The sequence below is a fragment of the Bubalus kerabau genome, chromosome 11, assembly GCF_029407905.1.
Source record: "Bubalus kerabau isolate K-KA32 ecotype Philippines breed swamp buffalo chromosome 11, PCC_UOA_SB_1v2, whole genome shotgun sequence".
Lineage (NCBI taxonomy): Eukaryota > Metazoa > Chordata > Mammalia > Artiodactyla > Bovidae > Bubalus > Bubalus kerabau.
The window spans coordinates 17319253-17342385 of record NC_073634.1 but is presented as its reverse complement, the minus strand read 5'-3'; the positions used below and the strand labels follow the sequence as shown (position 1 = coordinate 17342385).

The 23133-nt window shown below is 41.9% G+C and overlaps 1 long non-coding RNA gene across 1 annotated transcript; it reads right to left on the bottom strand.

Moving 5' to 3' along the window:
* Nucleotides 1–2354: 2354 nt before the first annotated feature.
* Nucleotides 2355–21608, bottom strand: LOC129622513 (uncharacterized). Its single transcript, XR_008700028.1, has 4 exons — nucleotides 21557–21608; nucleotides 17788–17944; nucleotides 3902–4183; nucleotides 2355–2392 (listed from the first exon to the last, which is right to left on the bottom strand). It is a non-coding gene; the product is annotated as an uncharacterized LOC129622513 (long non-coding RNA).
* Between the last annotated feature and the right edge of the window lie 1525 nt (nucleotides 21609–23133).

The window sequence follows — 23133 nt, the reverse complement described above, 5'->3', positions numbered from 1 at the left end:
TGGAAACTTTTGTACATTCTTGCTGAGTGAAGTTGGGACAATCACTTCAAAGGGTGATATTGCAGTACTTGGTAAGGTTACTTTGCTTACATGACAATTCACCAATTCTACTTTTAGGCGTGGTGGCTGTAGTTTCACTCTTTGTTACAGTAATCTCTAGCCACATGTAGCTATTTGAGCGCTTGAAAAATTGAGATATAATGTAAGTGTGAAATGGGGTTGCTAGTGGCTTAGCAGTAAAAAATAATCTGCTTGCAATGCAGGAGACTCGGGTTCAATTCCTGGGTTGGGAACCATCCCCTGGAGAAGGAAGTGGCAACCCACTCCAGTATTCTCGCCTGGAAAATCCCATGGACGAAGGAGCCTGGAGGACTACAGTCCATGGGGTTGCAAAAAAGTTGGACAATACTTAGCGACTAAACAACAACAAAAATAAGTGTAAAATAAACAACAGATTGAAAAGACAGTATAAGAAAAAGCATGTACAGTATCTAATTCATAATTTTATATATGATGATTACTTATTGGAATGATAATACTTTGCATATATTGGTTAAATAAAATATATTATTTGAATTAAAATTTAACCTGTTACTTTTAATTTTTAAATTGTGGCTATGGGAAAATTTTAAATTACAATGTATCTTGCATTATATTTCTACTAGACAGTGCTGGTCTAGGAAAATTCCCATACATCTACTTGAGAAGACATGTACAAGAATGCTTGTTAGTAGCATTGCTTGCAAAGACAAATTTAGAAATAACCTCTATGTTAATTAATAGGACTATGACTAATTTGTCTCCATGAAATGAAATGAAATCCTATACAGTACAGAGTTAGATAAATCAGAGCTGAAAATATAAACAAAAAGAAATCTCAAAAACACAGTTATGGAATGTTATGCAAAAAATACATTCTCTTCCTTTTTGTTTGAGACCTTCCATGCACCTCCAGATTTCCCCCCTTACTTTAAAGCCAGGAGAAGCAGAACTCTGCTCAAATAAGAATAACACCACTAACACATGTGACTGTGTCCCTAAGAAAAGTGAAAGGCTACTAGCATAATGAATACAGCTATTTTGGCAGAGTAGAATTTAATCACAGCTTTATTGTGTAGTGGGGTTAACACTTAACCTAACTGATCTCATGCAGTAGCTATGAAAACAAATCGTGATGAGAAGGAAAGCCTTCTCTGAATGCTGATAGATTCTGGCTTCTTCAGCAGCAGTTGATTCATGGGACTTGTTCTCATTTTGGCAGGTTTGCAGTGGAAAACACACAGCCATGGGGGCCTCTGAAACCAAGAACTGGAACTGAGGAAATATTAGATGCTTGTATCAGGATGACCTTCAGCTAGTACCCAACGAGTGACAGCCAGCTAGCAGACCTGAAAATGACCTTTAATGTGATTGTCTCACATGTCCCCACAGATACACAGAAATGAAGTAAGATAATCCTAAGGGATACAGCACTCTACTTATAGGGTGCTCCAAGGACAGACAAAATTGCCAGAGCTGTTTTCTTTGTCAGTCAGTCCACATATCCATTTATTCACCCAGACATTCACCTTCCCTTCCGACACACAGACCACCCTAGCGCAATGTGAGAGGGCTCACACTGGGTGTGAATACCAGCAGGTGTGGTCAGCGGGTCCACCTTCTAGTCTGCTCACCACACTCACTAAGAGCACTGCTAAGGACCTCATACTGGCCAGCTACAGCAAGCATTTAACTGTCCTTTCCAAGTGCTGTGGACTGCATATTTGTGTCCCTCCAAAATTCATATGTTGAAGCCCTAGTCTCCATTGTCATGGTATTAGGAAGTGGGGCCTTTGGGAGGTGATTATGTCATGAGGATGGAGCCCTCATGATGGAATTAGTTCCCTTATAAGAAGAGAAACAAGGCAGCTTGCTCCCTTTCTCACTCTTCCATCTGAGGACAGAACCAGGAAGACTGTTCTCACCAGGAACTGAATAGGTTGGCCCTTTAATCCTGGACTTTCCAGTCTGAGAAATAGGTTTCTGTTGTTTAAGCCACCAGGACTATGGCATTTTTGTTACAGCAGCCCAGACTGACTAACACACCAAATAAAGGATGTTACCCTGAGCAGGATTTCTCTCAAGTGACCGCTCCCTCCTTACGTTTGTGATTGAACCTGCATTGGTCTCCCTCTCACTTCTTGGGTGGTTAATTCTCAGACCCCACTCCTCCTTCTCATGCTTCCTGAGTTTTGGTGGGCTCCCAGGAAAATGCCCTCAAGTCTCTGGGTTCCTCTTCCAAACTTCGTGGCCCCGTGTTGAACTCATAATCTTCCTTTCATACCCTGTCTTCCTTGGTCACCATGTCAGGACTGGACTCGGACCTCAACTGCTCCCCCAACATCAAGCGTCTCTGCCAAGTCAGAGTGATTGGCTGAATTGGAGTTTGCAAATTATGGAGCCTCGGGAATGTTTTGGTTGTTTAAACTAAATAGTGTTTGAAATAAATGAAAAATAACAACAATGCATTTATCCTTTAAACCTGAATTTCCATATGACTACAGTAAGTGGGAACCGATTGGCAGCCACCCCTTTTATTCTAAGCACATGCCATTCAACACGCTCTGTAGTTTATCAGGGTCCACACTAGTGTCCTATTGATCTCCAACAAGACACTTTCCTTTTTTTTCCTTTTTGCTTTTTAAAAAATTATTATTTGCACAGACCTTGTAGTAAGGTGTGTCATAGATTTGTGTGGAAACATGATGTTGCTTTTGCAGAATTATTTATTGCATATGGAAAAAATATAGATACTATTGAACTAGTATAGGAAATGTGGGCGTTACCATGGCTCCAGCTTAACCTCTAAGTGAAGGGAAATACATTAAACAGTGGCAGACTTTATTTTTCTGGGCTCCCAAATCACTGCAGATGGTGACTGCAGCCATGAAATTAAAAGACGCTTGCTCCTTGGAAGAAAAGTTATGACCAACCTAGATAGCTTATTAAAAAGCAGAGACATTACTTTGCCAACAAAGGTTCAGCTAGTCAAAGCTATGGTTTTTCCAGTAGTCATGTATGGATGTGAGAGTTGGACTATAAAGAAATCTGAGTGCTGAAGAATTGATGCTTTTAAACTATGGTGTTGGAGAAGACTCTTAGAGTCCCTGGGACTGCAAGGAGATCCAACCAGTCCATCCTAAAGGAGATCAGTCCTGAATATTCATTGGAAGGACTGATGCTGAAGCTGAAACTCCAACACTTTGGCCACTTGATGCAAAGAATCTGACTCATTGGAAAAGACCCTGATGCTGGGAAAGATTGAAGGCAGAAGGAGAAGGGGATGACAGAGGCTGAGGTGGTTGGATGGCATCACTGACTCAATGGACATGAGTTTGAGCAAACTCTGGGAGTTGGTAATGGACAGGGAGGGCTGGTGTGCTGCATTCCATGGGGTTGCAAAGAGTCGGACACTACTGAGCAACTGAACTGAACTGATGAGTGAACATTGGTTCCTTTCAGTACCTGTGGTAGCTGCTCTCTGCCCCTGCTGTTTTTACTTATGTTGTTAATTAAACATGGAAAATAAGCTACCTGATCCAGCATACTTATTTTCTGGGAAAGGTTGAAGGCAGAGAAAGGTTGAAGGCAGGAGGAGAAGGAGACGACAGAGGACAAGATGGCTGGGTGGTATTACTGATTCAATGGACCTGAGTTTGAGCAAGCTCTGGGAGATGGTGAAGGACAGGGAAACCTGGCGTGCTGCAGTCCATGGGGTCTCAAAGAGCTGGACAGGACTGAGCAACTGAACAACAACCAGCATATTTAGTCCAAAGACTGCAGTAAGATCCCACCTGAGCTCAATGAACAAGCCACTCAAGTTTGCTCAGTGATTTCTGCTCTCTTGGTTGGACCCACTTACTTGAGTTGCTTGGGTGGTTGCTGAATACAGCTCTCCAGGTCATCCGTTTTGATAGAAGCTATGTGTCACTTTTCTATGCCACAGATTTATTCCAGAGGAGGTGGAATCAAGTGCTCAGGAAGGGCAGGGCAGTCACTCACACTTGCCCGAGATCTAGCTCTTTCCTGAGCTGTTTTTCCAGGTAGGAGATTGTGTCAGCTATGGAAACATGGGTGGTGAGTTAGTAGCCTCAGTTCCATGCAACAGGGTTCTCAAGGGCCCGTTGAACTGCAACAACTGTTTCTTTATAAATGAAACAGAAAATAATGCTGTTAGAAACTCCAAACAAGAATTTACTTTCTTTTTAATCAGGGATAATTAGCATGTAGGAATAGATAGGAGCTTCCCAGGTGATTCAGTGATAAAGAATCTACGTGCCAGGCAGGAGACGTTTATTTGATCCCTGGATTGGGAGGACCCCCCGGGGAAGGAAATGGCAACCCACTCCAGTATTCTTGCCTAGGAAATCTGGTGGACAGAGTAGCCTGGCAGGCAGCAGTCCATGGAGTCTCAAAGTAGTCGGACACAACTTAGTGACTGAACAGCAACAAGCAATAGCTTATGAACAAAGAAAACTGCTGCTAAGTGATAGATGCTCTGGTCGGTTCCAGTTCCCTGGCAACATTTTGCAGGCGTAATCAGAGATGTGCGCGGCTAAACTGAAACACAAATCACCTTGTCTGCCTGCAGGCTGCTGGTTGTATTTATGATCATATTTTTCCCATATAAAGATCTCCAGGAGCCTATTTTTTCCAGGACTCTCCAGCAGTGTATATACCACTCCCCTGCTTCCTATCATTAAATGGGGGACACATTTTAAGAACAGGTTTCTTTGAAAAGAAATAGGTTTTTCTCTTTTTAACTAGACTAAGGTATATTATATAAACGAAAACATGGTGTGAGCCAAATACACTCATATTTCAACAAAACAGAGTTTCTCTGCGGGCATTGAGGTTTAAGTATCCTATCAAATGAAGTCAACTCCACATTGAATTCCCTTCTCTGAGCCACCATATTTCTGAGATCTTATTACTTTTGGCAGCAGAAGAAACTGGCCATTTTTACAGTATTTCAGGCTGGACAGGTTGGGGAGTAAAACCTGGTCTCCTCAAATCAAGTGAAGCCAAATAATTAAGTTAGTCTCAAATGGCACCATTTGCTGCCTTCACTTGGAAATATTACTTCCCATCATTAAAAGCTGGGTTTGAGAATGTCAAAGCAACTTGGCCATCTGTTCAATTTCCATTTTATCTTGGCAGATTTTCTTTGGCTGAGTGTATACAAAGTTGACTTTTGATTCAAGAAGAAAGCAGGATAAAGAAAAAGAAGGGAAACTAAGTAGATATTGGGGGGAAAGGAAGCATTTGTTGAGATCTGACTATAGCCAGGCATTTTGTATATTTTGTCCCTTTTTATGTCATAAAATCCTGATAAATTAATATTGTGTCCATACTATTGATAAAAGATACAAGATTTGAAAGACTGCCTGGTTAACTACCAAATCCATTTTCTTTCTATTACTACTTGGAGAATAATAAAAACCTGAGAAGAAACAAGTTTGTTGTTTCTCATTCTCACCCCATTCACCTCAGGGGTGTGTTGAGAAGTTGGTGCAAGAGAGGTGTTGAACTCAAATGAAGGGCTAAGATGAGAATGAAAGCTTAGGAAGTGTCATTTTAAAAGGCTGAGAATCAAATACAAGGTTCAGATACAAGGTCTGGCAAACCTCCTGAAGCCTAGACTTACATTTTGATGGTTTTAGAGTGTTTGGAAGAATTTTGTGGTTCTTTGACTTAACCTAAGTGAATGGGGAGTGATGAAGAAGGCAGTGTGTTCTATTCAATAAGGAGCGGGAGTTGGACAGGTGCCAGACATGAGCTAAGTATTAAAAAAGTGAATCTGCTTACTTTGTGGAGAATGGACAATAAGGACTCAAATTAAAAAAAAAAAAGCAAACAACCTAGGGGTTAGGACAGTAGTCTAGGTGAGATAGGGTGATGGTAAGAACCAGAGTGGTAGTGATGGACAGAGTGAAAAGTGGTTGAATTTACATTATATCTTCAAGGTAGAGCCAATATCATGGCTGATGGATCAGAGGTGATATGTGAGACAAGGAGAGAAGTCAGGGATAATACTGAGATATTTTTTGACCTGAGCAATTGATTGAAACTGTGATGGGTGATTATCTGTGGAGAAATATATTTTTTTAAGTATATTAACAAATATATGTGGAATCTAGAAAAATGGTATAGATTATCTTTTTTGCAAAGCAAATAGAGACACAGATGTAGAGAGCAGACATATGGACACCAAGAGGGGAGAGGGGGTGGGTGGTATGGATTGGGAGATTGGGATTGATATATAAAATAAATGAGAACCTACTGTAAGCAGAGTCCCTGGTGGCTCAGAGGTTAAAGTATCTGCCTGCAATGCGGGAGATCTGGGTTCAATCCCTGGGTTGGGAAGATGCCCTGGAGAAGGAAATGGCAACCCACTCCAGTATTCTTGCCTGGAAAATCCCATGGACGGAGGAGCCTGGGCTACAGTCTATGGGGTTGCAGAGCCGGACACGACTGAGCGACTTCACTTTCACTTTCCTTTCACTGTAAGCACAGGGAACTACACTCAGTGCTCTGTGGTGACCTGAATGGGAAGGAAATCCAAAAATAGGGGATATATATATATATATATATAACTGATTCAGCAACTACACTCCAATAAAAATTAATTTTAAAAAAAGGTAGAGGAGGAATTGAGTCCAGGTTGGGGTAGAAAAACTATCATATCTAGCGGTTATTCAAGTGAAATTATTGGGAAGACAGGTGAACGCCCAAGTCTGAAGACACTGTATATGATTTGGATATCAGGGCTGGAGGTATGTACAGAAATGTGGTGGTGGTGTTCAGTTGGTAAGTCAAGTCTGACTCTTTGCAACCCCATGGACTGCTGCACACCAGGCCTCCCTGTCCTTCACTATCTCGCACAGTTTGCTCAAATTCATGTCGAGTCTGTGATGCCATCTAACCATCTCATCCTCTGCTCTCTTCTGCTTTTGCCTTCAGTCTTTCCCGGTATCAGGGTCTTTTCCAGTGAGTTGGTTCTTCATATCAGGTAGCCGCCAAGTATTAGAGTTTTAGTTTCAGCATCAGTCTTTCCAGTGAATATTCAGGGTTGATTTCCTTTAGGATTGACTGGTTTGATCTCCTTGCTGTCTAGGGGACTCTCAAAAGTCTTCTCCAGCATCACAATTCAAAAGCATCAATTCTTCGGCGCTCAGCCTTCTTTATTGTCCAACTCTCACATCAATACATGACTACTGGAAAAACCATAGCTTTGATTATATGGACCTTTATCAGCAAAGTGAGGTCTTTGCTTTTTAATACCCTGTCTAGGTTTGTCATACATACAGAAATGTATGGCATTTAAATTTGTAAGATTGGGTGTGTTTCCCAGGGGATTAAAGAAGGAGCAGAAAATGTTAATCCCCGTGAACCTAAAATGTATCCATAGCCTGCCAGAGTTGGGGCCATGGAGGGTGGGTGATAAGCAAAATTTTAGTCTAAATCAACCTCACAGTGGACCTAAGTCTCTGAATTGACCTCAGTTGTAAAGACCCTGATACTGGGAAAGACTGACAGGCCTGCAGCCTGGTCTCGCTCTAAATTGATGAGCACACATTACAAATGGATCCTTGGTCATCTTAACCATATTTCTCTCATCAATTGGTCTTTTACTTGAGTCAGCTTGTCCACATTTCCTCCCTTCTGTGAACTTTCAACCCCCAAGCCCCTGCTCTTCATCCACTTATGACATTACTTCTTATTTCAGTGAGAAAATACTCTCCCTTCTATGGCTGTGTGTAAACAACTCTTGCTTCTAAGACTCCTCTTTCAAAAAACCCTCCATGGTCCCACACCAGCTTCAGCTACCGACCTCTTATATCAGCACTCCTTGAAAGACTTTTCTCTATTTTTCTCCTCCCATTCTCTCCTCATCCATCTCCAGTCCATCCCTCCACTGAAACCACTCTTCTGAAGGCCAACAAAGACTTTCATCTTGTTTTGTCAATATTCGGTTCTCTTTCCTTATCTGACTCAGATTCTCAACAATATTTGAAAGAGGTTTTCACTAATCCTTCTCAAAACCCTGTCTCCACTTGCTTCTGGGATACCACGCTCTACTGGTTTCTCTTCTATGTTTCCAGCCACTCCTTCTTCATCTCCTGTCTGGCTTCTGCTGATTCTAACCTTAAATCCTGGAATTCCGCAGCGTTCAACCTTGTTTTTCTGCTCATTTAACAGGTGATCTCAAATAATGACATAATTTAAAATATCATTTATACTCTGTGCATTCAAGCTGCTATAACAAAAAAATACCATAGACTGGTTGGTGTAACCAGCAAACAATTAGTTCTGGAGGCTGGCAAGCCCAAGATCAAAGTGCTGGCAGATTTTGTTGCATGAAGGGAGACCCCTTCCAGGGCCTGAAAGGGGGCTCTTGTCTAACACTTGGAAATGAATTGTCTGAGGAGACACATGTGCTGACAAAGCAAGAGACTTTACTGGGATGGGGCACCCAAGTAGAGATCAGTAGGGTAAGGGAACCCAGGAGAACTGTTCTGCTATGTGGCTCGAAGTCTCAGGTTTTGTGGTGATTGGATTAGTTTCCAGATTGTCTCTGGCCAATTACTCTGACTCAGGGTCCTTCTTGGTGGCACATGCATTACTCAGCCAAGGTGGAAGCCAAAAAGGATTCTAGGAGGTGGTAGGAAATGTGGTGTCTCCTTTTGAACTTCCCCGAATTCTTCTGGTCGGTGGTGGCTTGTTAGTCCTATGTTCCCAACCAGGACCTTCTGTCACAAAATAACTTATGCAGCCTTGTCTAATTCAATGAAACTATGAGCCATGCCGTGTGGGGCCACCCAAGACAGACGGGCCATGGTGCCAGCAAATTTGGAAAACTCAGCAGTGGCCACAGGACTGGAAAAGGTCAGTTTTCATTTCAATCCCAAAGAAAGGCAATGCCAAAGAATGCTCAAACTACCACACAATCGCACTCATCTCACACACTAGCACAGAGAAGGCAATGGCACCCCACTCCAGTACTCTTGCCTGGAAAATCCCATGGACGGAGGAACCTGGTGGGCTGCAGTCCATGGGGTCACTACGAGTTGGACATGACTGAATGACTTCACTTTCACTTTTCACTTTCATGCATTGGAGGAGAAAATGGCAACCCACTCCAGTATTCTTGCCTGGAGAATCCCAGGGACAGGGGAGCCTGGTGGGCTGCCGTCTATGGGGTTGCACAGAGTCGGACACAACTGAAGCAACTTAGCAGCAGCATCAGCACACACTAGAAAACTAATGCTCAAAATTCTCCAAGCCAGGCTTCAACAGTACATGAACCATGAACTTCCAGATGTTCAAGCTGGATTTAGAAAAGGCAGAGAAACCAGAGATCAAATTGCCAACATCCGTTGGATCATGGAAAAAGCAAGAGAGTTCCAGAAAAACATCTACTTCTGCTTTATTGACTATGCCAAAGCCTTTGACTGTGTGAATCACAATAAACTGTGGAAAATTCTGAAAGAAGTGGGAATACCAGACCACCTGACCTGCCTCCTGAGAAATCTGTATGCAGGTCAGGAAGCAACAGTTAGAACTGGACATGGAACAACAGAATGGTTCCAAATAGGAAAAGGAGTACGTCAAAGCTATATATTGTCACCCTGCTTATTTAACTTATATGCAGAGTACGTCATGAGAAACGTGGGGCCAGATGAAGCACAAGCTGGAATCAAGGTTACCAGGAGAAATATCAATAACCTCAGATATGCAGATGACACCACCCTTATGGCAGAAAGTGAAGAAGAACTAAAGAACCTCTTGATGAAAGTGAAAGAGGAGAGTGAAAAAGTTGGCTTAAAGCTCAACATTCAGAAAACTAAGATCATGGCATATGGTCCCATCACTTCCTGGCAAATAGATGGGGAAACAATAGAAACAGTGACAGACTTTATTTTCTTGGGCTCCAAAATCATTGCAGATGGTGACTGTAGCCATGAAATTAAAAGATTCTTACTCCTTGGGAGAAAAGTTATGACCAACCTAGATAGCATATTCAAAAGCAGAGATATTACTTTGCCAACAAAGGTCCATCTAGTCAAAGCTATGGTTTTTCCAGTAGTCATGTATGGATGTGAAAGTTGGACTATAAAGAGATCTGAGTGCTGAAGAATTGATGCTTTTGAACTGTGGTGTTGAAGAAGACCATTTAACCCACAATATTCACAGTTATTTCTTACCAGGATCAATGCAATAGCTTTTTAACTGGTTTCCATATTTTAATTTCCACATCCCCATGAACATGCACACGGAATTTATTTTACAATAAAATATAACTTCTTACCATGGCCCACAGAGTAGATAAATCTGGCCTCTGCCTATCTCTGATCTCATTTATTGGATACTATTGATATTATCCTGGCTAGTAGGTGACCCTCAAACAGAGAAAAGGGGCTTCCAGGTGGCACTAGTGGTAAAGAACCTGTCTACCAATGGAGGTTAGACAAAGGAGACATGGGCTCGATCCCTGGGTCGGGAATACTCCCTAGAGAGGCCACGGTGTCCCACTCCAGTATTTTTACCTGGAGAATCCCATGGACAGAAGGGTCTGGCAGGCTACAGTTCATAGGTCCCAAAGAGTCAGGCACGACTGAAGTGACTTAGCACGCACACATGCACACAGGGCAAAAGGGGGGCCAATCAGATTCTCATGAGCATGGAAGGCCAGCCATTTTAAGCAGGGGTAGGCAAATAACACATCCAGAGGCTTGAGCTGAAATCAGTTTGTAAACTTCACAGAGGCTGCAGGGAGCTTGCAGGCAGTGAGATGGTTGAGAACACTTCTACATGTTAAGTCTCAGAAGCAGGGTGCAGAGAAGACATCAGAGGGCGAAGACTCACTTACTTGTTGTTGTTGTTCTGTCCCTAAGTTGTGTCTGACCCCTTGTGACCTCAAGGACTGCAGCACGCCAGGCTCCTCTGTCTTCCACTGTCTTGACTATCTCCCACACACTTATGGGGTGTCTTATCAATCTTCAGTGCTCTGCCTTCATTATGGTCCAATTCTCACATCCATACATGACTACTGGAAAGACCATAGCTTTGACTATGTGGACCTTTGTCAGCAAAGTGATGTCTTTGCTTTTTAATACGCTGTCTAGATTTGCCATAGCTTCCCTTCCAAGACGCAGTCATCTTCTAATTTCATGGCTGCAGTCACCATCTGCAGTGACTGTAGAGCCCAAGAAGAGGAAATCTGTCACTGCTTCCACTTTTCTCTACCCCACCCCTCTATTTGCCATGAAGCGATGGGACTAGATGCCACGATCTTAGTTTTTTTAATACTGAGTTTTAAGCCAGCTTCTTCCCTCTCCTCTTTCACCCTCATCAAAAGGCTCTTTAGTTTCTCTTCACTTTTCATGGTCAAATCACAACCTACTATAATCTAATTCTGCTGCTGCTGCTGCTGCTAAGTCGCTTCAGTCGTGTCCGACTCTGTGCGACCCCATAGACGGAAGCCCACCAGGCTCCCCCGTCCCTGGGATTCTCCAGGCAAGAACACTGGAGTGGGTTGCCATTTCCTTCTCCAATGCATGAAAGTGAAAAGTGAAAGTGAAGTCGCTCAGTCTGTCCGACTGTTTGCGACCCCATGGGCTGCAGCCTACCAGGCTCCTCCATCCATGGGATTTTCCAGGCAAGAGTACTGGAGTGGGGTGCCATTGCCTTCTCCAAATCTAATTCTAATGTGTTACAAATCAGGTACTAAGTCTAGTCAGAACTGCATATCAAATAAGAACTGTCAGGGTTCTCTGGTGGCTCAGTGGTAAAGAATCTGCCTGCCGATGCAGGAAACATGGGTTCCATCCCAGATGGGGGAAAATCCCACATACCCTGGAGCAACAAATCCTGTGAGCCTGTGCACCAAAACTAGAGAAAAGCCTGCGCAGCAATGAAGACCCAACACAGCCAAAAAAAAGAACTGTCAAAACACTGGATGAGCATTTAGGCATTGCCTATGGGTTCTAGGCAGATGAGAAAAGTTCTAGGTTGAAAACAAGCAGCAAGTTTGGGAGCTCTGTATGTGTGCATGCTCAGTCATGACTGACTTGTTGTGAGCCCATGGACTGTAGTCTGCCAGGCTCCTCTGTACATGACATTTTCAGGCACGAATACTGGAGTTAGTTGCCATTCCCTACTCCAGGGGATTGTCCAGACCTAGGGATTAAACCCTTGACTCCTGTGTTGGCAGGCAGATTCTTTACCCAGGAAGCCCTTGGGAGCTCTAGATAGTATGAATACAGGGAAGGATGGGCAGATGTTGTAAGTTAGTTCAAAAGGATTCTGAAATCAAGAGGCTAGTGCTAACAAGTATAGCTGTAGTTCTGTTGGAGCAGAGGATGTTTTCTCTCTGCTGATACAGACTGCCTGCCAATCAGGTGGAATTTACTGTAAATATGAAAGAACTGCAGAAAGCAGGGAGAGGAGCCCAGATGAGTCAGTAAGAAAATTCTTTTGGAAATTACCTTGTGGGATTTTAATCCTGCAGCCTCCACCAAGAGTAAAAATTCTCTGTAATTTCTAGACTTGGTTTTTAGCACTGCACCTCTTTTTCAAGTCACTCTTATGTATTTTGAAGATATGAATATTAGCACTTTTTCTGGTATCTTAATCTTGCCTTAGGTACAGAGGTGAAGGTCCTCAACCAGCAAACCTTAGAAGTCCATGCTCAATGAGAAAATGTAACTGGACTTCCAAGACAGAGCTGGGAAGTGTTGACACAGAGACGCTCTTAGAGCAAGTTTGTGTGCTTACTGCACAGCAAGGCCAAACAAACCGAAATGTCAGAGTTTGGAGCAGAAAAATTTCTGTTGCAGGGCCATGCAAGGAGTCCAGTGGCTCATGCCTTTGTCAGCTCCAAACTGGTGATTGCCAAGGACATTTGCCAACTTTCTCTGTGTAGATTGCATCCTGTGCTGCTGTAGCTGTTGACCTTTGACATGCCCTGAAAGGGGTTCGGGGTGGAGAGGGAGGCACTCTGTGCTCCAGGAAAACTGGTGAAACAGGTCTTCAGATAGATAATGTCAGGAACTGATTTCATGATCCCAATCCTTGTATCTCCTCATATCTAGAAAAGCACTAAATCCCTTCATGATATCAGCTTCTTGTGACTAGCAGAAAACTTTTTGTAAAATAAGTACTTGATTGCATTGAACTTCCCCTTCATGAAAATCATATATACTGACCTTGCCCTAATACCTCTTTGGAGCAGTTTCTCAGAGCTGTCTGAAGTACTCTCTTCCAGGCTGCAGTCCTCATTTTGCCCCAAATAAAACTTAGCTTGCACTCTCACGTGGTACATCTTTTTTTTTTTTATCAGTACTCTAAAAAGCCCTGAGCTCACCAAAGAGTTTGGGCAAGGCATTTTAAGAGCCAGCTAAGGGAGTTTGTGATCAGCTTGTGCACAAGTCTTTGGTTGATGGTGAGGAAACAGGGTGGTGTCACAGGGGTTAACATAATCAGTCCCCAGGCTCTAGGACATCTGAGGCTATGGGCTCATTGTATCAAGTAGTGAAGTCTTTCATTTGGTGGTGGTGGTGGTGGTGGGGTTCATATCTGTAACTGTTCATATCTGTGACTCAGGAAATGTGCATCAAATACTGTTATTTAGATATTTCAGAGAGGAGCTAAAGCAGAGAGAAATGGGTAAAGGTCTTGTCCCAGGAAGGCCCCATAGCATCCTGTTCAGTTACAATTCAGAGAAGGCGATGGCACCCCACTCCAGTACTCTTGCCTGGAAAATCCCACGGACAGAGGAGCCTGGTAGGCTGCAGCCCATGGGGTTGCTAAGAGTCGGACACGACTGAGCGACTTCACTTTCATTTTTCACTTTCATGCATTGGAGAAGGAAATGGCAACCCACTCCAGTGTTCTTGCCTGGAGAATCCCAGGGATGGGGGAGCCTGGTGGGCTGCCGTCCATGGGGTCGCAGAGTTGGACACGACTGAAGTGACTTAGCAGCAGTTACAATTGGGCATGGAGTACAGGCCGGCAAGGGGGAAACTGCAATGTGAATGTAGATTGCACCTTTCTAGACATTCTGCCAGTAAAAGACTCAACCAGGATTTTGCCCTAATTTCTGTCTAGCCCCCAGTATCTTTAGAAAAATGTGCAAGATCTGAGCAAAGGTCAGCTGTCATCAGGAAGAGGTTTAATACTGATTAGTGAAGAGTAAACTCTGACTCTTAGAGAACGAATTGCATTTAACAAAACATCTTGATAACTATGTTTTGACATGAAAGAGTATCCCTCAAAAATTTTTCTGGATTGGCTGGCATCAATCAAAGAAGACAAAACCATTTCTGCAAAAATGATGGAAGCAGAATTTTGAAAGCCCAGGGGCAAGGTGAGGCAGCCCCTATCTCCTTTATTTTCCTCCTTTCACCAAAGGAACAAGGAATTTTCTAAGGGAAAGGGAGACTGGGTATTGGGGAGAGGACTTACTGAGATGAACACAGCTGAGCAGAGATAGGCAGAGATCCTGTATCCAAGCTTAGGGAATTTGTAGGGGCTATGATCTCCCTGTCTGTGTCTCAAGATTCTTAATAAAACCCTTCTCTTCATAACTGCCTATGTGGTAGTGCTTTGGAAAAACAAGGAAAAGCACCAGCTTTGGGTTGCTACAAGTTGGAGAAAAAAAAACGTTGCAGGAGGGAAGATGACAGAGAGTAGGAGAATTCTATCAAAGGATAGGATGAATCAAGCAATTGAAGTCAAATCAAGCCTCTGTACTGCAACACTGAATTATATCTTGGAGACAGAGTTTTGGATGAAATAGAAAAGAATAGCCTGCTTTGCCAGGCAAAGGGCGCCACAGCGGGCTAACGCCCTCAAAACTACGTGTCCCAACCTGAAGGGGCTAGTGAGGAGTTTTATAGTAGTGGACTTGTTCAGCTTATGGACATTTTTCTAATTGGTTGGTGGTGAGGTAAGTGGGATGCAGCATCACCAACATTTAGGTTCCAACTGGTCCCGGGTCTCTGTGTTTGTGGGCAGCATACCTTTAATTTCTCCCACCTGGTGGGGGTTTCAGTATTTGCAAAACAACTTAAAGATATTGTTATGTACATCCCTTGAGGGGGAATCAGAACTCTGACCCAAGGATTCTGGTTGTTTCTTTTGACTATTCCTTCCTCATCTCTTCAGCACTTCATTTCCCTAATTAGCAACTGTTTGAACCTGCCCCATGGAACTCAGGGAAGGTTGTGGAGGTTGAATGAAGTCTATTTCCGGTAATCAAGAAATGAGGGACACAAAAAAGCTATTTGCCTGGGAGCCCCAGAGTGTCCAACTCAGAATCACAATGACTGGAATATACAAGCTTCTGAAGATTCCCAGTGAATTGTAATGAAAGCAGTACGTGTGCTCATATGGTGCAGAATCAAGTCCAACCCAACTTTTATTTAAATCTCAAAGTACTGGTCACCTGGATGGGCTCAAGAGCATAGGGCACCCAGAATCAGCACAGTCAGGAGCTACAAGGTTTGGTTTAAAGAAGAGGAAGGTATCAAGTACAAGACAGCATAGGTAGACCCTTGTGTCCTGCCATTGGAAAAGATAATTCAACTTCTTAATATTCCCATCATCTTCTTGGAAGATGTTAATAACTTAACTTTCCAGAAGCCAGGGAGGAAAGCTTTTTTTCTAGTATTTCCTAGCCTTGTTTCCTCCTATACTGTTGTTTGACTGGCCAAAGTGGTCTTCTGCTTATTTCTAAAAGCATCCCTGTACTTTCTTCTCCTTACACAACAGGAGATGATACTGACTCATGCTTTGCAGGCTTTAAAAAGCACAAAGTACCTCACAGGACCTCCTCTTTGTTCTTTAAGGCTTTCAAGATCCTTGATGGAGATCAATAAAATTCTATCCCAGTGAATATTGGGTTGGCCAAAATGTTTGTTTGGGTTTTCCGGTAACAGCTTAATGGAAAAACCCAAATGAATTTTTTGGCCAACCCAATAAGTTAACTGCAGGTTTTTAATACTTGATGAAAGGGTTTTCCTTTGAGAGGATACTAGCTTTATCCAATTGAAAAAAACAGATCCTCAAGGATAAGTCACACATCTCGCTGCCTGTTGCCCACAGGAGGCTTCTAAAGATTTCCCATCTGGATCTGAAGTCATGTTGTATAAAGGACTTTCTTATTATGGAAAGGGACAGAGCTGGGTGGAGCAGTAGCAATAGTCAGACAGCTTATGTGTTCTTTGGACGGTTCTAGGGGAACCTTTCAAATGCTTCCAAAACCTAGCCAAATGCTTCCTCTCAAACAGTGAAACAAAGTATCTGTGGGAAGTTTCCACACCAGGCCATCTAATGCTTTTAAGAACCTTAGTCAGGGCCAGAAATCCTTACTCATCAGAAAGGATTTTGTGGGTGAAAAGAATGTTCTGGACAAAGTTTTTTCAACTTCAAGAATAGAACCAGAGTGAAATTTGCAGTAAATAAAGTTTAATAAATAATTTCAGCATTATTCACAGTAGCCGAAAGATGGGAGCAACCCAAGTGTCCATTGATAGATGCATGGATAAACAAATGTAGTATATATATACAGTGGAATATCATTTGGCTTTAAAAGGAAGGAGACTCTGATACACACTACAATGTGGATGAACTTTGAAGGTATTATACTAAGTGAAATAAACCAGTCACAAGCATGCTACATGATTCCACTTATGTGAGGAACCGAGAGGAGTCAAATTCACAGAGACATAAAGTAGAATGGTGGTGGCCAGGGTCTAGGGGGTGGAGAATAAGGAGTTACTGTCTAATGAGTGCAGAGTTTCAGTATGAAGAGATGAAAATAGATCTGGAGAGGGATGTTGGTAATGGTTGCACAACTATGTGAGTATACTTAATGCCACTGAACTGTACATTTAAAAATGGTGGCAATGGTAAAAAATAATAAATTTTATGTTATATATATTCCACAACAGTAAAAAAAAAAAAAAAAAAAGCTTAGTGAGAAAGATACTATGCTATTGGCAAAATTTGTATTTCTTTTGACCATATTTTCCCACATATACTCTGTGAAAGCATTTATGAGAATAAGATTCTCTTGTTTGAATCAGCTGGGGAACTCTCCATACACAAAGCATTAAGTACAAAAAAGTCTCTGATAAGATTTGCACTGACCATTTTAAAGCTTTGTTTGATCCAGCTTTTCTATGTATTTGACCCTAGAACACCTTTTCCAGAGATCCCTTAAACACCTGTTAGAACTGGTATTCTGCAAAACATCAGCTTGGAAAGAACTATTTAAGTCTTCTTCCAAACTGCATAAGAGATGTGTTTGGAAAGTAATGGGTGATTTTCTATGGAAGCTCCATTCTTTATAGATACACCTAGTGAACTTGTGATCAACAGTTAGAGATTAATTTGTTAGGCTTTATTAGTTTGGTAAACCGATGGTAAATAAAAAGCTTTCAGTGTGTGGAGAGGTACTCTGACCCACGTACTGGAAAATTAGTTTGAATTTTGCCAATAATGGAGGCAAATTCCATCACCCTGGTGGCAGCTACCTGGATCGTGGGCATGTGATTGGCAAATAAAAATCAGTCAGTTGACCATAACTGTCCCACAACTGGCTTTTATTTTTAATCTGCCCAAAGGCTCCCCTTTTCCTTGATTGGTATAAGTGGGCTTTTAGGCCTACATGGATGGAAACACTAATGTAAAATGACCTTGCTTTCACAGTTATTATTTCATGCTTGGATTTTGACCTACCTCTCCATCCAGAACAGCTGCAGAAAAAGACATTATTTCATGGTGTATCTTGTGCCCACAGATCAACATTTTGGGCAAATTATTTCCACCTTCTGGATTTCATATTTTTCATCTCTAAAACAAAGAGCTTGGATTAGATTGCAAAAGTTCCTTCCACCTTAAAAAAAAAAAATCACCTTTTTTCAGATAAAAGGAGTCATTTTCCCTTTTCTTGCAAGTCAACATTTCTGCCTTTACCTTATGAAGATTTTGAGGTCTATATGCTTCCAGTTTTATAAGCATTTGCAATTTGCATACAATATTTTTTATATTTCATACCTACCAGACACTTTTCTTAACAGTTCTGTTGTTCTTCTGGCACTTTTATTGCTAAGTTTTTGACCGATTAGTCTTAGAAAAGGTTCAAGGCTCGAAACTATGGCTGGTTTAGAAAATAATAGAACATTTAAAGTGAACCAAAACAAAGTTTTAAAAACTCCTATAAATTATAAACATTCAAGGACAACCATTATAAGAACTGAAATGCAGGGTGAAACTTCCAAGCTAGAAAAGAGAAAGAAATGTAATAAAAAAGTAAATATGCCAGGAACTCAATATTTAAAAAAAAAAAAAAAAAAAAAAGGAAAGAGAAAAAAAATTCTACAAAAGAAACACAAAGAAAAATGGTAGAAACACGTCCAAATGTGTAATCAATAAAATGCAAATGACGTAAGTATATTAGTTAAAATAGACTTTAGAATGATTTTGAGAACAGTATTCAAAATTCAACCATGTGCTTTTACAAAAGATGTACCAGAAACTTAGAAACATGGGAAGGTTAAAAATAAAAAGGGTGGAAAAAGATGAAACACATAAATCCTAAACAAAAGACAGCTGGTGACAAGATAATAATTTTAGATAAAATGGACTTTAAGGTAAAAGTCATCTTTAGGAATAATGTGATCTCCACATAATATTTTTTATTGAAATATAATTGCTTTACAAGGCTGTATTAGTTTCTGCTATACAACAGTGTGAATCAGCTGAACGTATACATATATCCCTTCCCTTGTGAACCTGCCTTCCACCCCATCTCCCATCCCACCCCTCTAGGTTATCACAGAGCGCTGAGCTGAGCTCCCTGTGCTACACAGCAGCTTCCCACTAGCTATCTATTTTACACATGGTGGTGTATATATGTCGATGCTAGTGTCTCAATTTGTCCTCCTCTTCTTCCCTGCCCCCGAATACCATTTTTCTAAATTTCATATATGTGTGTTAATCTGCATTATATTTTATTTATAACATGGGATGCAGTGCAGCTCTCCAAGTGTAGGTGGGTGATATGACATAAAGTATTTGAAACTCTTAGCACAATGCTTAGCATAAGTTCTCAATCATTGATGGTACTTACTATTATTTGTTATTTTTCAAAAAGCTCCGAATCAGCAGTTGCTGCTGAACCTGATGATAAAGTTTCAATAACACTCTGGTTGAAAGCCATGGTGCTTTGTGGATGAATATCAGATGGATGAATCTATTTTCCCAAAAGTCCTAGTTTTTCAGTTTTTTATCATTTTTAGCCAACTTTATAGTTTTGCATATTTGAGGTCCACAGCTGGCAAAATTGAATGTTTTGGTTACTTTTGGCAGTTCTTAGTGTGCATAGAATTTCAGAGTCAGGGTAATGCAATGTGTCTTTCTTAGCATCCTGGTCAAAATGCTCACTTTCTCCTGCACATGTCTAGACAGTTTAATGTGATATTTGCATAAAACTCAGAATCTGAAACCACCAACTTTTTTTCTTTTTTTTTTGGCCTCACCTTGTAGCATGTGGGATCTTAGTTTGACTAGGGCTCAAACCTGTGCCCACTGCAGTGGAAGCTCAAAGTCTTAACCACTGGATCACCAGGGAAGTTCCCGGAAACCATTAACTCTTTAAAAATTTCCTTGTTAGTCACTGCCTGTTTACTAGCTGCCATTTCATTTTAAGAGACCACTTCCAAATGTGTTGAGGATTCACAACGGACTATGGCCCAGTGCATTTCTGCTATCATTTATTTAATACATCAATAAACATTTACTAAATTCTTCTTAAATGACAGGCACTTTTCTGTGTCAGGCATAACAGAGAGTATAAACACGAATAAGGCATAATTCCTACTCTGGAGAATCTCAGTGTGTGTGTGTGCGTGCTCAGTTGTGTCTGACTCTTTGCAGCCCCATGGTCTGAAACTCACCAGGCCCCTCTGTCCATGGGATTTTCCTGACAAGAATGCTGGAGTGGGTTGCCATTTCCTCCTCCAGGGGAGCTTCCTGATAGAGGCAGCCAACCTGCGTCTCCTGCATCTCCTGCGTTGACAGGTGGATTTTTCACCCCTGAGCCACCTGGGAAGCTCCCATCTCACTGTTTAGTTAGGAGAAATGACAGATAAAAAATATTGGTCTCTCTAAGGTCAGGAAAAAGGCAAGGATATCTACTCATCACTTCTATATAACATTGGTCTGGAGATAATAACCAGTATAATAAGGCAAAAATTAAAAAAAGAGAAATGATAGTATAAATAATAGAGGTGAGTAATTAAAACTCTTTATTTCAGACAAACAAAAACTTCTTTGTATTTCGTCACAGTCTTTGTTTTAGTGTCTAGTTTGTCTGATGCAAATATTGCTACTGAAGATTTCATTTCATTTTTATTTGCATGAAATAATTTTTCCATCCCCTCACTTTCAGTTTCTGTGTGTCTTTAAATCTGAAGTGAGTCTCTTGTAGGCAGCATGTACGCGAGTCTTCTTTTTATATCCTTTCAGCCATTCCATGTCTTTGATTGGAGCATTTAGTCCACCTATATTTAATTATTGGTAGGTATGCAATATTGCATTCTGTTAGTTGTTTTGAGGTTGTTTTATAATTCTTTCTTGTTCCTTTTCTCCTCTTTTGCTCTCTTCGCTTGTGATTTATGACTGTCTTTAGTGTTGTGTTTGGATCCCCTTCTTTGTCCGTGTGTGTCTATTCTCAGTGTTTGGGTTGTGGCTACTATAAGGATTCCAAAATGGTGCTCAGCAGCACTGGTGTCCTCCTGGTAGAATGAGCTCCCCCAGAATGTCTGCTTCCAGGCTCTGTGTACCCTGGGTCAGTCCCAGTTGCTCCCACCTCTCCTCTCTGGGAGATTCTTCAAGATCAGCAAACAAGTCTGACCCAGGTGCCTTTCAAATTACTTCTGCCCTGAGTCTCAGAGTGTGTGAAATTTTCTGTGCATCCTTTGAGAGTACAGGCTCTGTTTCCCATAGCTCTCTGAGTTTTCCCAAAGCCAGCCCCTTTGGCCTTCAAAGCCAAACATTCTGGGAGCTCATATTCCCAGAGCAGGAGCCCTGGGCTGGGGAGCCCAATGGGAGACTCTGACTCCTTGCGGAGAACCTTTGCAATTGATTATCCTCCCATTTGTGGGTCTTGACTATACCGCATGTCCCCTCACTCCCACCCTCTTGTTGTGGTTCCATCTGAGAGTGTTAATAGTGTCGGACACTTGAGGCCAGAGGTCCCCAAGCAGCAGGAGGAAATAAACTGCAAGTGGCAGACGCTTTTTAAAAAATTTCTCTTCTAATCCTGTGTTGTCACGGTGACACCTGGTTCTGCCTGAACTTAACTCCATCTCAAACCTTGAGCTAACCAGTGCGTTTTTCTTATGGAAATATTTTCTTAAGCTATGTTAATGAACTATGTATTTGCTTGGAAATCTGCCTTTCTTTAAGATTCATGTCAATTGTTTTATGGCTGGGCAGGACTCACCTTGTGCCAGTTCAGTTCTGTCGCTCAGTTGTGTCTAACTCCTTGCGACCCCATGGACTGCAGCACACCAGGCCTCCCTGTCCATCACCAACTCCCGGAGCTTACTCAGACTCATGTCCATCGAGTCGGTGATGCCGTCCAACCATCTCATCCTCTGTCGTCCCCTTCTCCTCCCACCTTCAGTCTTTCCCAGCATCAGGGTCTCTTCAAATGAGTCAGTTCCTTGCATCACGTGTCCTGTTGGAGCTTCAGCTTCAGCACCAGTCCTTCTCTCAGGGGAGTGTATAATTTATTTGGTTCTGTCTCATCACAACAAAAATTTGAAGCGACAGACGTTAAAGCCCTCGGCATGTCACAAATCTCGGACAGTGTTACAGCTCCATGTTACTGCTCAGTTTTATTTAGAAAATAAAGGAAAATACATCCTTGAGGTGTGAGGATATGCTGACCCAAAAGACACGAAAAGAAGAGTGAGAGAGAGAGAGAGAGAGAGAGAGAGTGCGCGCGCACACAGGGGAGAGACACCCCCAGCCCTTTGGCTCCTCTTTTTATGTTTTTTCCTCCCCCTGGGCCCGCCCTGTGTAAATTGGGCTAGCCTGGGGTGCTGTTTGCTCTTCCTGAGGTCCTCACTCTGGTTCTCAGACTTTCCTTTGTTCTATTTTCGAGGGCTTTTCCCTTGCTTATCTTTTAGCCACCGCCATTCTGGACTCCTTTTTCCTATTCTAACTGCCTAATACTTCCAATGAATACTCAGGACTGATTTCCTTTAGGATGGACTGATTGGATCTCCTTGCTATTCAAGGGACTCTCAGAAGTCTTCTCCAATTCCACAGTTCAAAAGCATCAATCCTTTGGCTCTCAGATTTCTTTATAGTCCAACTCTCACATTCATACTTGACTACTGGAAAAACTGTAGCCTAGACGGGCCTTTGTTGCAAAGTTATGTCTCTGCTATTTAATAAGCTGTCTAGGTTGGTCATAACTTTTCTTCCAAGGAGCAAGCATCTTTTAATTTCATGGCTGCAGTCACCATCTGCAGTGATTTTGGAACCCAAAAACATAAAGTCTGCCACTGTTTCCACTGTTTCTACATCTATTTGCCACGAAGTGATGAGACTGGATGCCATGATCTTAGTTTTCTGAATGCTGAGTTTTGAGCCAAATTTTTCACTCTCCTCTTTCATTTTCATCAAGAGGCTCTTTAGTTCTTCACTTTCTGCCATAAGGGTGGTATCATCTACATATCTGAGGTTATTGATATTTTTCTCAGCAATCCTGATTCCAGCTTGTGCTACATCCAGCCCGGCATTTCTTATGATGTACTCTTCATATAAGTTAAATAAGCAGGGTGACAATATACAGCCTTAACGTACTCCTTTTCCAATTTGGAACCAGTCTGTTGTTTCATGTCCAGTTCTAACTGTTGCTTCCTGACCTGCATACAGATTTCTCAAGAGGCAGGTCAAGTGGTCTGGTATTCCCATTTTTTGAAGAATTTTCCACAGTTTATTGTGATCCACACAGTCAAAGGCTTTGGCATAGTCAATAGAGCAGAAATAGATGTTTTTCTGGAATTC